Raw genomic sequence first — 12,775 nt, forward strand, 5'->3', positions numbered from 1 at the left:
TGAAGACCTACAAGACCTTCAAGAACTAACACCAAAAAAAGATGTCTTTTTCATCATAGGGGACTGGAATGCAAAAGTAGGAAGTCAAGAGATACCTGCCATAATAGGCAAGTTTGGCCTCGGAGTACAAAATGAAGTAGGAAAAAGGCTAACAACATTTTGCCAAGAGAATGCACTTGTCATAGCAAACACTCTCTTCCAACAACACCAGAGACGACTACTCTACACATGGACATCACCAGATGGTCAACACTGAAATCAGATTGATTATATTCTTGCAGCCAAAGACAGAGAAGTTCTATACACTCAGCAAAAACAAGACCGGGAGCTGACTGTGGCTCAGATCATGAACTCCTTATTGCCAAATTCAGACTTAAACTGAAGAAAGTAGGGAAAACCACTAGACCATTCAGGTATTACCTAAATCAAATTCCTGACAATTATACAGTGGAAGTGACAAATAGATTGAAGGGATTAGATCTGATAGACAGAGTGCCTGAAAAACTATGGACAGAGGTTCGTGACATTGTACAGGAGACAGGTATCAAGACCATCCCCAAGAAAAAGAAATGCAAAAAATCAAAACGGCTGTCTGAGGAGGCCTTACAAACAGCTGTGAAAAGAAGAGAAGTGAAAGGCAAAGGAGAAAAGGAGATATACCCACCTGAATGCAGAGTTCCAAAGAATAGCAAGGAGAGATAAGAAAGACTTCCTCCATGATCAATGCAAAGAAAGAGAGGAAAACAATAGAATGGGAAAGACTTGAGATCTCTTCAAGAAAATTAGAGATACCAAGGGAACATTTCATGCAAAAATGGGCTCAATAAAGACAGAAATGGTATGGACCTAACAGAAGCAGAAGATACTAAGGAGAGGTGGCAAGAATACACAGAACTATACAAAAAGATCTTCATGAACCAGATAACCACAATGGTGTGATAACTCACCTAGAGCCAGACATCCTAGAAGATGAAGTCACATGGGCCTTAGGAAGCATCACTACAGAACAAAGCTAGGGGAGGTGGTGGGATTCCTGTTGAGCTATTTCAAATCCTAAAAGGTAATGCTGTGAAAGGACTGCCCTCAATATGCCAGCAAATTTGGAAAACCCAGCAGTGGCCACAGGACTGGAAAAGGTCACTTTTCATTCCAATTCCAAAGAAAGGCAATGCCAAAGAATGCTCAAACAACTGCATAACTGCCCTCTTCTCACATGCTAGCAAAGTAATGCTCAAAATTCTCCCAAGCTAGGCTTCAACAGTACGTGAACCAAGAATGTCCAGATTTTCAAGCTGGATTTAGAAAAGGCAGAGGAATCAGAGATCAAATTGCCAACATCCATTGGATCATAGAACAAGCAAGAGAGTTCCAGAAAAACATCTACTTCTGTTTTATTGACTACCCCAAAGCCTTTGACTGTGTAGATCACAACAAACTGTGGAACATTCTTAAAGAGATGGGAATACCAGATCACATTACCTGCCTCCTGAGAAATCTGTACCCAGGTCAAGAAGCAATGGTTAGAACCAGACATGGAACAATGGACTGGTTCCAAATTGGGAAAGGAGTATGTCAAGTCTGTATATTGTCACCTTGCTTATTTAACTTATATGCAGATTATATCATGCGAAATGCTGGGCTGGATGAAGCACAAGCTGGAATCAAGATTGCCAGGAGAAATATCAATAACCTCAGATATGCAGATGACACCACCTTTATGGCAGCAAGCAAAGAGGAACTAAAGAGACTCTTGATGAAAGTGAAAGAGGAGAGTGAAAAAGCTGGCTTAAAATTCAACATTCAGGAAACTAAGATTATGGCATCCGGTCCCATCTCTTCATGGCAAATAGATGGGGAAACAATGGAAACAGTGACAGACTTTATTTTCTTGGGCTCCGAAATCACTGCAGCAATGAAATTAAAAGATGCCTGCTCCTTGGAAGAAAAGCTATGACCAATCTAGATAGCATATTAAAAAGCAGAGACATTCCTTTGCGAACAAAGATCCGTCTAGTCAAAGCTCTGGTTTTTCCAGTAGTCATGTATGGATGTGAGAGTTGGACTATAAAGAAAGCTGAGTGCAGAAGAATTGATGCTTTTGAACTGTAGTGTTGGAGAAGACTCTTGGGAGTCCCTTGGACTGCAAGGAGATGTAACCAGCCCATCTTAAAGGAACTCAGTCCTGAATATTCATTGGAAGGACAGATGCTGAAGCTGGACCTCCAATACTCTGGCCACCTGATGCAAAGAAACTGACTCACTGGAAAAGACTCTGATGCTGGGAAAGGTTAAAGACAGGAGGACACGGAGACGACAGAGGATGAGATGGTTGGATGGCATCACCGACTCGATGGACATGAGTTTGAGAAAGCTCTGGGAGTTGGTGATGGACAGGGAAGCCTGGCGTGCTGCAGGCCATGGGGTCACAGAGTCAAACAGGACTGAGAGAATGAACTGAACACAGCTTGGATATGGAAGCACAGAGATGTCAGGCAACTTGCCTAAGATCACACAGCTCAGAAGTGGAAGCAAGGAGATAGCAGGCAACTTGCCTAAGATCATATAGCTCAGAAGTGGAAGCACAGAGAGGTTAGCAAACTTGCTAAGGTTACACAGCTCAGATATGGAAGCACAGAGAAGTTAGGAAACTTGCCTAAGACAACGCAGCTCAGAAGTGGAAGCACATAGAGGTCAGGCTGTTGTAGCCATGCATTCCGGGAAAGAAACTCACTCAGAAGGACAATGCAGATAGTGGAGTGCAGTTTATTACACCGGTGAGCCCAAGGCAGAATTTCCTCTTAGCCAAGGACCCTAACCAGTTTTTGTGAAAACATTATATACCCTAAATGTACGTGCCCAAACCCACCTCCCCAAATTCCCTGAAACTAGTCTGAACAAAGGAAAAGAAAGATACAATCAAAGTTAACCCATGATTCATATGCCTTAAGCCTAGGTACTTAACAATGGACAGTCATCAATAGGTCTGTGGTCATACCTCAATAAGCATAATAGAATGTATGATTCTATTCAGTTATACAGATAATTAGGGTATTCTTTTAGGTGAAGGAGAGTCTAGGTACGAGCCCTGGGGCTCTTCCTTCCAGGGGCCTGGTTTTCCAGTTGGTATGTCGTTTCCATAGATACTGGGCATAAGCTCAAAGTCCACAGTCCAGCCCAAGATGGAGTCCTACTTTCAAGATAGAGCCTGTTCTGTCGGTTTCCTCCTTCATTCCCCCCATCTTGATGCTCTTAACTCATAGTATGAGCATCACTCATATGGATATATTGCACCCTGGCCCTCCGACTGCCAATTTGGGAGAATGACACTGACCTTTGGGTTATAAAGTTCATAATACATTGTAAAATGCAGGGTCCACAAAGCAGAACTATCAAGGTAACTATAACAACGGTAAATATAGTTTTCCACCAATCACCCTTCACCCAAGATAGGACAGAAATCCAGAAAGCAATGTTTTCATTTTACATTGCTTTTACCTGGTTTTTTCATGTCATGTAAAGCAGATGATACATTGCCAGATAAATCAGGAATATATACACAACATTCAACCTTAATTATAGCACAGGTCCCTCCTTGAGCAGCTGTGAGCATGTCCAAAACCATTCTATTTTGAATTATTGCTTTTGTTACTTCTATGAAACTGGTGTTTACATAATATGTAACCCCATGACCGGAGTCTATTGACTATAGGTTTGGCTTACACCAAGAGAGCAGGGAGAGATTATGATTGACAAGAGAAAGGAAAGTCTCTTTTTGTTATCCCAGAAAAGAGCAGAGTGGTTTGAAATCTCCTTGGCGGAGCAGTGACACCCACCAGGGAAGTCCATCCATCACAGACAGAGGCACAGGCCCTCACACTCAACAGTTGGAGATGTTGTGGAAGTCTGTGTAGGAATGTGCCCATGAGGTGAAAACATTGTCCTGAGTTGAAAAGGAAGTTAAATTCAAAATCACGTTGATGAGGCCAAGTAGCAGGAGTTGATTATGCGGCTTAATCCTGAAGGGGCTCATCTGGGATCTTCTTTTCCTTCTTCTTCTTAAGGATGATCTTAGTTTCTCGAGGGTCAGTGGGGTCCCTTGGCGCAGCCCACTCAGCGTTTTCTGGGTCTGCATGGTATGCTCTCTTCACCTTCATATGATGGATCCAAGGGGCAATACCTGCAACTTTAACTGCAGTGGGGGTAGTTAGAATAAAAGTATAAGGGCCCTTCCACCGAGGAGCTAGTAAATCATGTTTCCAATCTTTGACCCATATTTGGTCACCAGGCGTAAACTCATGAATCTGTTCCCCAAGGGGGAACGGCACCTTTTCTTGTACAAACTTAGTTACCTCATCTATTACCTTACCCAGTTGTTCCATCTGCTGTGAAATCTCATCTCCCCTTACCTGAGGCAAATTTGTTGACACCTGTTTTATTATGAGAGGGGGCCTCCCATACACAATTTCGTGCAGAGAATAGCCCTGGGACCTGGGGTCATCCTGAGTCTGAGCAGAGCCATCGGAAGCAAGTCCACCCAGGAGCAGTCCGTCTCTATGATCCACTTGGAGAGTGTCTCTTTTAAGTGTCCAGTTGGTTTGTTCCACCATCCCAGAACTCTGGGGCCTATATGCTGTATGTAATTTCCACTTGATATTTAGAGCTTTACATACCTGTTGAATTAAGTCAGAAGCACCCCAGCCACCCAGTGGCAACATTGTCCAGCTGTTTCAAGAGATAAGCCATGGGTCTGTCCCATGTCCCCATAGTCTGGGACAACACTCCCATAGCCACCTTGTCCTTTACAGTCACATAAAAAGTCAATGTCTTGCAGGTCCAAGGTGAGTGCTGGTGTAATTGTACTGGGTATGAGTTGTATTACCACTGGGACTTGTTGTTTTGCAACCCCGGTGTGTGTGTGGGGGGGTTGTCCTCTGCCCAGATCTCAGGGAATTATTGAGTTATCTGTCTCTCTCTCTCTCGATTGTTTAGCCCATTCGGTTTCCCTTCCAGGAGATCATGCAACCTCCATTCATCTTGAGGGGTTACTGAGAGGGAGAGTAAATAGGTGGTTGAGTCCACTCAAAGAGTGGGTCTTTCGTGGAGGGGAAAAGGTCACTTGTGGCCCCAATTTAGACAGCAAGTCTCTTCCCAACAAAGGTACTGGGCATTCAGGGATGTATAAAAATTCATGAGTCACTTGGTGCCCCCCCCATCTGACATTTTCGGGGTAGGCTTGAGACACAAAGACTGATTTATCACCATTTGAGACCCAGTGGCCGCTGGATTTATTGGCGTGTAAGTCTATAGGCCTCGCACAGTCTTTCGTAGAACTCAGAGTGTGATTCGGTTTCCCTTCGAATCACTTCAGAGGGTTTTGCCATATTCATAGGTTTTCGGGCCCCCCTCTTGAGGCCTTGTAAAATTGCCACCCAATATCTTCCCAGGTGGCCCCTCCCTTCCTCTGTGTTACAGTCCCATTTGGGCCTCTCAACTGGGGGTGGCTAGTTCTGCCCACCACTGCAGGTTTTCAGTACCCTCAGGTGCCATTTCTCTTAACCATTTTCTGGCCTCAGTTAGGATTCTGTGTCTTTCCTCAGTGCTGAAAAAGGAGACTAGTAGTTGGATTATGTCATCCCATGTAGGGCAGTGGATTTGAAAAACAGTCTCCATTAGCCTAATCATGGCTTGTGGCTCCCTGGAGTACAGTGGAGTGTGTCTCTGCCAGTTTAATATATCCGGAGAGGAAAATGGCTGGTAATAATAGGCTACAGGGGTGGATGGTAGCGCTCACATGCATCCTGTGTTTTCTTCCACCTTCCCATCAGTACTAACCAGGAGAGGTGGATACAATCTAGGAGTTCCAGCTAAGGTGGAATCCTGGGGGCATTGACCAGAGGTCTCCATCTCTGGGATCGGAGCTTGCTGAAATGGCGGCTCCATGATCTCCGGGAGAGCTGGGGGACAAGCAGCGGCTGCTGCAGGGACTTCACCTGGCCCTGGATCGGGCAGTAAGGCGGCCTCCGGTCCTGGTGGAGCACTGGGCGGCGGGCATGTCATAATCATCCAGTATGGGGGAGGGGCAGGTCATCCTCGTCCAAATCCTGCCAGATCCCAGAGGGAGAAAGGGCTTGGCGTGTCTTCACCTGCCAGTCAGCACTGCCGAACCAGAACACCACGTGGTCCAAGACTATTTCTCCCTTAAAGTCCATTCTGCCTTGGTGGGCTTGATTAGGTGCAGATGAAAACACAGATGGGTTAAATATCCCACGTCTCAGGCCATCTCCAGAAAAGCCAATTCATACTAACTTATGTATCCCCCTCTTTCTAGCCTGACAATTCCAAGGGAGTCAAGACTTTCACAGCAGATGGGACACCTCCTTGGGGAGGGCAGGCTACGAGCACACAAAGACCAAGTTTATTCTAAAAATCCCCTGGCGATTGCTTGGTAATAATTTTCCCCAAGACAGCGTTGTCACCACCTCCTAAATGACATTCACAAATTTCCTTCCTGAGCCCTAATACGCTCATCAACCTGTGTACCAAGCAATAGCTGCCACCTGCCTATTCCAGGATCCTGTGGGTCCGTGTCCTTTCTAGTCCCTCCTGGCGGGGTGATCAGGCCCCCTCTTCCACCCTGCCGGGTGGGTTCCTCCTCACCTGAGCACTCAGTTCCCCTGCTGACGTCCACTACCTGCTAACGTGAAAGGTCCAGGCGTTGAGAAGCAGAATCCTTCCAGAAAGGCGAGGTGCCTTCCCCCCTCTAGAAGATTCAAGCTGCAAGGTCTTGGAGTAGTCCCAAATGGGACTTGTCTCCTCAAAGTGAGCAGTTTCCTGGCCAATGCACCAAATGTTGTAGCCACGCATTCCAGGAAACAAACTCACTCAGAAGGACAATGCAGATAGTGGAGTGCAGTTTATTACACTGGTGGGCCCAAGGCAGAGTCTCCTCTTAGCCAAGGACCCTAACCAGAATGTATGATTCTATTCGGTTACACGGATAATTAGGGTATTCTTTTAGGTGAGGGAGTCTAGGTATGAGCCCTGGGGCTCTTCTTTACAGGGGCCTGGTTTTCCAGTTGGTATGTCGTTTCCATAGATCCTGGGCATATAGCTCAAAGTCCATAGTCCAGGCCAAGATGGAGTCCTGCTTTCGAGACAGAGCTTGTTTTGTCTGTTTCCTCCTTCAAGGCAGTGTGCCTAAGATCACACAGCTCAGAAGTGCAAACACAGAGAGGTCAGGCAACTTGCCTAAGATTACACAGATCATAAGGGGAAGCACAGAGAGGTCAGGAAATTTGTCTACGATCACACAGCTCAGAAGTGGAAGCACAGAAAGAAAAAGAAAGAAAGAAAGAAAGTGAAGTTGCTCAGTTGCGTCTGACTCTGCGACCCCATGGACTCTAGCCTACCAGGCTCCTCTGTCCATGGTATTTTCCAGGCAAGAATACTGGAGTGGGGTGCCATTTCCTTCTCCAGGAGGTTTTCCAGACCCAGGGATTGAACCTAGGTCTCACGCATTGTAGGCAGACACTTTACTGTCTAAGCCACCAGGGAAGTACAGAGAGGTCAGGCAATTTGCCTAAGATCACACAGCTCATATGTGATGGATAGGGAGGCATGGCGTGCTGCAGTCCATGCAGTCACAAAGAGTTGGACATGACTGAACGAATGAACTGAACCATATTGTACAACACAAGTAATATAGTCAATGTTCTACAGTTACATAAATGGAGTATAACATTTAAAAATTGTTAATCACTGTGTTGTAAACCTATAACTTATATAATATTGTGCATTTAAAAAGATAAAAAAGAAAACGAAGTCAGGGTAAGGAGAAAAGTGCCAATTATTTATTTTTTAAATTAACATAAAACCTGCAACAGTAAAACTACTAGAAAAAAATGCACGGGAAATGTTAATTGACATTGATCATGACAACAATTTTTTGATCATGACACCAAAAGCACAGAAAACAAAAGTAAAAATAGACAAGTAGGACCACATCAAACTAAAAAGCTTTCTGCACAAGAAAGGAAACAATTGCCAGAGTGAAATGGCAACCTACGGAATGGGAGAAAATATTTGTGAACCATATATCTGATAAAGGTTAATATCCAAAATACGCAAGGAACTTGAACAACTCAATAGCAAAAAGCAAAACAAAAACACAAACAAAACACAAAAATAATGCAATTTAAAAATGAGCAAAGGGGAATTCCCTGGCAGTTCAGTGGTAGGACTCCATGCTCTCACTGCTGAGGACCTGGGTTCATTCCCTGGTCAGGGAACTAAGACTCCCACAAGCTTCACAATGAAGAAACAAACAAACAAAAAAAAGAATGGGCAAAGGTACATCAACTATACTTCAATAAAAGTTAATACATTTTAAAATGAGCAAAGGATCTGAATAGCTATTTCTCAAAAGAAGACCTACAAATGGCCAGCAAGTGTATGAAAAGGTGCCACTAATCCTCAGTTCAGTTTAGTTCAGTTGCTCAGTTGTGTCTGACTCTTTGTGACCCCATGAATCACAGCACGCCAGGCCTCCCTGTCCATCACCAACTCCTGGAGTTTACCCAAACCCATGTCCATCGAGTCAATGATGCCATCCAGACATCTCATCCTCTGTCGTCCCCTTCTCCTCCTGCCCCCAATCCTTCCCAGCATTAGGGTCTTTTCCAGTGAGTCAACTCTTCGCATGAGGTGGCCAAACTATTGGAGTTTCAGCTTCAACATCAGTCCTTCCAATGAACACCCAGGACTGATTTCCTTTAGGATGGACTGGTTGGATCTCCTTGCAGTCCAAGGGACTCTCAAGAGTCTTCTCCAACACCACAGTCCAACTCTCACATCCACACATGACTACTGGAAAAACCATAGCCGTGACTAGACGGACCTTTGTTGGCAAAGTAATGTCTCTGCTTTTTAATATGCTGTCTAGGTTGGCCATAACTTTCCTTCCAAGAAGTAAGGGTCTTTTAATTTCATGGCTGCAATCACCATCAGCAGTGATTTTGGAGCCCAAAAAAATAAAGTCTGACACTAATCCTCAGGGATATGCAAATCAAAACCACAATCGAGACATCACCACATCTGTTAGAATCGCTATTAAAGAAAAGGCAAAGGGAGGTGGGAGGGGGGTTCAGGATGGGGAACACATGTACACCCGTGGCTGATACATGTCAATGTATGGCAAAAACCACTACAATATTGTAAAGTAATTAGCCTCCAATTAAAATAAATAATTAAAAACAAAAAGACAAGAGATAACAAGTATTGGTGAGGATATGGTGAAAAGGGAATCCTTCCACACTGCTGGTGAGAATGTACATTGAAACAATCAGTATGGAAAACAGAATGAAGTTTTCTCAAGAAAATTAAAAATAGAACTACTCTATGATCCAGCAGTCTCACTTCTGTGTATTTAACCAAAGGAAATGAAACTGAACCCAAAGGACATTATGCTAAGTGAAATAAGCCTGACAGAGGCAAATACAGCATGATCTCACTTATATGTGGAATCTAAAAGAGTTCAACTCATAGAGGAATAGAGTAGAACTGTGGTTGCCAGGCATTTGCCAGGCATGCCAAGGTTTGGGGAAAATGGGGAGACGTTGGTCAAAGGGCACAAAGATTCAAGTTCTGGAGATCTAATATACAGCATATGACTATACTGAACACTACTGTATTGATCTTGCCTGGAAAATTCCATGGGCAGAGAAGCCTGGTGGGCTACAGTCTATGGGGCCACAAACAGGCAGACACAACTGAGTGACTGAGCACACAAACACACACACTGATACTTGAAACATGCTAGGAGGGTAGATCTTAAGTGTTCTCACCACAAAAAGGGGAAGGGGTGACTACATGAGGTGACGGATATGTTAATTAGCTTGACTGTGGCTGTCATTTCACTATGTAAACATATATCAAGATAGCAAGTTGTACACCTTAAATACAATTTTTATTGTTACTTATACAAAATAACTGAAAAATAGTAAAGGAAAAGAAAATAGACCAGAAATAAAGGAAAGGTAAGAAGAAAAGGATACATAGCACCAGGTAAGGACATGTAAAAGAACAATATTTGTTATAATAATAGGAACAATACCTAACCATTATAGAGAGAGCTTAGGAAGGCTTTTTTCTCCTCTCCTACTTCAACTTTCATTCTCCACCCTTCCAACTCCCAATAAAGAATTTCCACTTACATATCCCAAACCAAAATATCTGTCAATCATTCAAGAAGCAATAGTTGAGCACCAACTTAGTGGCAGGCATTGTGAATTTTCTGATGAATAAAACAGGGCTCCTTTCTTCCATGAGGTCAGACTAGTGGGGAATAAAAACATGAAGACAAGTAAATTCCAGTAGGTATATTACCGAATGAAAACTTGTGTGCCCCAGGCACAGTGAGGCCAAACACTACAGAAACATCAAAGTCTGGAGCAGAAAAATGTTTATTTGAGAGCCATGTTAGGAGATGGGGGGCTCCTGCCAATCCCCGCACCAAGCTCTGGGAAACTGTTCAGCAAAGCATTTTTTAAAGAGGCCAGGTGAGGGAGAGGGGTCGCAGGGTAAGTGATCTTCTGGTGAACAGTTCTCTGGTTGATGGTGCGGTCACAGGGGTTAACATTATTTATCAAGCCTCAGGCTCCAGTAGGTCTGGGTCATCAAGTAGTAAACATCTTCCATTCTCTATGGGGTTTTCACATCTGCAAAACAACACAGGAAATGTGCATCAAATACTGTTATCTATTAGCAGGTACTTCAGAGGGAACTAAAGCAGAGGCCATTCCGGAAGGCCTGTGGAGGGGTCGAGAAGACCCCAAAGGGTCCTGCTTGGTTACTGATATTAGGTGCTTGACCGTGTCTGCTCCAAGTGCGCAGATGCAAGGGAGAGTGGAAGACCTGGACACCTTGTGAAGGGACCTGAGGCAGGGTGAGAATGTTGTCGCGGATGGATTGAAGTAGTAGATGAAAATGGGCTCAAGGAAGGTATTATAGAAAAGGCAAAATTGGGACCGTTCAGAAGCAGGACGAGAGATGAAGCAGACTCTGAAGGCAGGTGGGCTCCTCAGAGCGAAGGTGTGGCCGCATCACTCACCTCCTCCCGGTCTTTGTCCAGGAGATCGGTTCCGCCTCGTTGCTCCCGCAGAGGCGCGAGTGGCGGCCGCACTCGGTGAACGAGGAGGCAGAAGGGGAGGAGCGGTCGCCCGGAGGAGCCGAGGGCCGCTCTTGCCAACGACACCGCGAGCCGGGGTCGCAGGGCTGGTTTCGGGGGCCTCGGCCAGTTCCGGGGCCGAGAGCCAGAGTGCGGGTGAGAGCGGCGGCGCCAAAGGCTCGGGGCTGTTCCACGAACTCCGCCTCCCGGCTTCAGAGCGGGACAGACCAATCAACGTTGCAGCGAAAAAAGGGGGAGCTCTCTACTAGCGCCTAGCTTTCCAGAATGCCCTTGCTGCGGTCCCGCCCAAAGCAGAGGAAACTTTGGAAAGGGTACCAGGAGAATTGATGACGCCTGGAGTGCACTCCTGCGGGCGGGAAGGGCTGTGCGCATCCCTGGAAATGAGCCACTGTGGCCACCAGCTCCCTGCATCCTTCCGGTTCCTCAGGAGACTCTCTGAGCTGAACAGGAGACGGTGTCCTTCCTCAGCCCCGCATGTGAAATAACTGAAGGGAAAGGCGATGGGACACTTGTCATATTTCACAAAGAGGCCATTTCAACAATATAGTCAATTCATCTAGTGTTTGGGAAGGGGCTGTATATGTATGCCTGCTGTGCACGCGTACTAAGTCGCTTCAGTTGTGTCCAACTCTTTGTGACCCCATGGACTGTGTCTCTTAAGTCTCCTGCATTAGCTGCTGCTGCTAAGTCACTTCAGTCGTGTCCGACTCTGTGCGACCCCATAGACGGCAGCCCACCGGGCTCCCGTCCCTGGGATTCTCCAGGCAAGAACACTGGAGTGGATTGCCATTTCCTTCTCCAGTGCATGGAAGGGAAAAGTGAAAGTGAAGTCGCTCAGTCGTGTCTGACTCTTAGCGACCCCATGGACTTCAGCCTATCAGACTCCTCCGTCCATGGGATTTTCCAGGCAAGAGTACTGGAGTGGGGTGCCATTGCCTTCTCCGCCTGCGTTAGCAGGCAGGTTCTTGACCACTAGCATCACCTAGGAAGCCCTAGGTGTATATGTAAACACACGCACATATATAATACACACACACACACACACACACATACACACACACACACACACTCTTAACGGGCTTCCCTGATGGCTCAGACAGTAAAGAATCTGCCTGAAATGTGAGAGACACGTTCAATCTCTGGGGGGGTGGGATGGGGGATGAAGATCCACTGGGGGAGGAAATGACAACCCACTCCAGTATTCCTGCCTGGAGAATCCTATGGACAGAGGAGCCTGGTGGGCTGCAGTCCATGGGGTCACAAAGAGTCGGACACTACTGAGTGACTAACACTTTCAGTTTCACACACACAATACATACACACACTATGTGTGTGTGTATATATATATATACATACACACACCCTGTATCATATTATATAATATTAGTATATAATATAACTATATAATATTATATAATACAGCGTGTGTACTGTGTCATATATCTATGTGTATATGTGTGTATATAATATTAGCTCAAATCAAAGTACATATTTTTAAAATCTCTCCTGAATTAAAAAATATAAGTGGAATGGGGAGAAAAGTACAAAGTATTGAAAGTATTTCCTACAGAAATGACAATATCTTTGTAT

The sequence above is a fragment of the Giraffa tippelskirchi genome, chromosome X, assembly GCF_054371585.1.
Source record: "Giraffa tippelskirchi isolate mGirTip1 chromosome X, T2T-mGirTip1v1.2.pri, whole genome shotgun sequence".
In the NCBI taxonomy this organism is placed as follows: domain Eukaryota; kingdom Metazoa; phylum Chordata; class Mammalia; order Artiodactyla; family Giraffidae; genus Giraffa; species Giraffa tippelskirchi.